General features: G+C 45.4%; 1 long non-coding RNA gene across 1 annotated transcript; it reads left to right on the top strand.

Moving 5' to 3' along the window:
• The first annotated feature begins 243 nt into the window (after window positions 1-243).
• On the top strand, window positions 244-1,321 carry LOC117244638. The gene is made up of 2 exons (XR_004498098.1): window positions 244-723; window positions 1,189-1,321. It is a non-coding gene; the product is annotated as an uncharacterized LOC117244638 (long non-coding RNA).
• The last annotated feature ends 1,711 nt before the right edge of the window (window positions 1,322-3,032 follow it).

Below are 3,032 nucleotides of genomic sequence, written 5' to 3'. Positions count from 1 at the left end.
ACAAGGAAGACTAAATAATACTTGAAGAAGAAAAAGTTAAGTATATAAAAACAAATTAGAATTTTAAAGTTTAAATGTTAGGCATAGTCTACAAGATATCTAGTTTGCAGACCTCAGAACAGAAAGTGTTATTAAGAAATATATTTTGCAAAGAACCTGCAGGGTCTACCTGCATAAGTTCATACTGCATAAATGTATCTCAGAGAAATTTTTCCCCAGATTATTAAAATAATGATAGTGATTAAGATACCAGCAGAGAAGCTTTCCAAGCAAACTACTAAGCAGGGTTAAGCTTCTAAGACTAGCTTGTCTTCAGATAAGATTTCCAAGGGAATTTGGAAATCAAATAACATAGACACTAAAATACGTGCAAGCTATTATGAAAATAATCTTTTCTTATCACACTAGAAGGCAGTAAATGTTATACTTACCACTACAGAGAGGCTGGTGTGATCCTGAGCAATACAAATCTACAAACCTTCAGGACGCAAAAAACTAACTGGAAGTTAGTCCTCTAAAAGTCCAGAACATGTAAAAGATTGTTATGTCAGGTCTAATCAGGAAGAATTCCACCTGAAAAACGGTTCCTCTGTCATCTGCTCTTTGCACAGCTGGAGCACTTGGAGGCTGCACCACTTTTTGCCTGGGCTCTGGAAGCCAACAGGGCACTTACCCGAGCTGCTGTCGCTGGGAATCTGCAGCCCAAGCAATAAGAGTTCACAGGTAACACAGCTGGCAGGAGAAAGAAAGCAAAATAAAACCAGTTGAGATGAATGCAGGAAGTACTGATTAAAACATAGAAAGGAGTGAAATTACTGAGTTTTATTTAATTTAGGAGCAGGCTGGAGAGCGTATACTAGCACACAACAGATTTTCAGGGGGGATTCTTTTAACAGAAAAAGAAGGAAGAAAATGTATGGGTACTCCTTGAAAAATAGGTCCAAAAAAATATGCAAACAAAATTGGTGTGACTTACAGAGCCACTGAACAGTTGCATGTACAAAGAATTAATTTTCAGAGGGTGTAGAGAAAGGATTGAGCAGAAGATACAAGTGAATAGTTAAGTAATGATGTGCTTTACATAAATGTGACATCAAAATACAAATATTATGTGGTGTGATACTTGAATGAATTGTGTTTGAGTCCAGAATGCCTGCTATAACATATCATTCTTTCTGTCTTTTGCAGATTGTTTTGCTGGAAGTGCAGTTTATCATAATTTCAGCAAGTACTAAATGCGTATGACCCATCACCAGTATTTTCCCTGCATTTATTTTTGTCAGGTAGGAGCTGTTCAAAACAAATTTTATTGCATGTTTGATGTGCCTGATGCCTTGACTGCTATTAAAACTGTTTTTAAGAAAAGTAAGAGGAAATAGGATGTTAGAATTGGAAATATCACCTGAGGATCATTTCAGTAATGCCCACAGCAGGACAGGATGGCTGCTGATTCCTGGCTAAACAAACATGGAAAGACTATCAGGGATGTTTGCTATACATCCATGTCAACAGCATCAAACATACAAGAAAAACATCTCCACCCTCAGTCTGTTCCTTGCTGCTCCCTACCCCCATTCCCTGCTTCCCTTCCCATACACACCTAGGTGAAACACATGGGACAGGAGTGGGCATGCCTGGGATCATGGTCAGGGACCCAGGCAGGTGCACCTGCAACACAAGGGAATGGGATGGCAGAAAGGAAGGTGTGGGGAGTTTTTGAAGTACTCTGGTAAGAGGCTCTTGGCCTCCAGCTAAACCCACTGTACTTTTAGTGTGCATTCAGCTACAGAAGGTATGTTAAGCTATTTAAAGATAGTTACTGCATCAGAGCCATGCCAGGCAAAAGGCATTACCTGGGTTGTTGAGTGTAGCACTGTGACAAAAGCCACTGAAAAACAGGTCTGTGGTTTGCTCTGGCCACACTGTGCTCAGAGGCCTCAGGTTGACTCAAACTGCCAGTGTTTGGGGCCACTTTTATGCCAGTTTCCAGTTCCTACAGTGCTCCCACCAAAGGACAGAAGAGACAGGCAGGAAAGTGGCACCGCAGGCATACTTTATGAAAGGCTGACATATAGGCTGGACCTGCATGGATAAGGATAGATCGAAGCATTATATCCCAGTGACTTTATAGAACTGTCAAAACACACAGATAATGCAGACAACATTAGAATGTTTGTTTGGAATATGTTCTCATGGGGACGAAATTAGTGAGCCCATACACAAAAAGTTAACTCTCCAGGGAAAGGGAGACCAACCAGAAAGGCTGGAGCAGCAGAAATCCCTCTAGAAGGGTTGAGTATGAAACACCCACACCACAATGGGCTTCAGAGAAAAACTTTACTATACAGCGTTATGCAAATTCATGGGCTTATCCAAGTTTATGCCATCACAAGAAAGAAAAATCTATTATTTTGTTTCCAACTTATCACAGGAAAGGTTACATACGTCAGCTAACTTTATGTACCAGTCTGGGACCATTAATTTAAATGATTAGTCGAAGGCCAACTTCTTAATTTGAATCTGATAGCGAGCACTTGGGAGCCTGGTGTGCCTACCCGGAACAAGGGGCACTGCCGGGCTGGATTCCAGGGATCTTTCAGCATCGCCCGGGGCCTGCCGGGCTGGGAGGACAGGCCGCTGTCCCAGCCCGGGCGACGGCAGAGCGGGAAAGAACGCGGCGCCTCCGTGAGGGACCGCACCGGACCAAGCCGCCCCACCTCTGCCTGGCGTGGCTCGCGATGGTTACAACACCTGGCGTGTCCCCACCCCCGTGTGCCATAACCTCTCTGCGGTACCACCCCGGTGTGTTACAACCGCCCCTCACTGCGGGGCTCCGGAGCTGCGCCCGCCGCAAGGACGGCCGGACCTCCCGGCCGGGCCCGGCGACAGCGCGAGGCATGCCGGGAGTTGTAGTCTCACGGGAAGAGGCTTCGCGCCGCAGCACCAGGCATGGCCGATGGGCGGCGGACCTCGGCAAGAGTGGGGGGGGGGGGGGGGGGTTCGACGAACACCGACCGTCCTCTCCCGCCGTG

Source organism: Parus major, chromosome 6 (genome assembly GCF_001522545.3).
Source record: "Parus major isolate Abel chromosome 6, Parus_major1.1, whole genome shotgun sequence".
NCBI classification, from domain to species: domain Eukaryota; kingdom Metazoa; phylum Chordata; class Aves; order Passeriformes; family Paridae; genus Parus; species Parus major.
The sequence above is the reverse complement of the archived record's forward strand: the minus strand, read 5'-3'. Positions and strand labels throughout refer to the sequence as shown.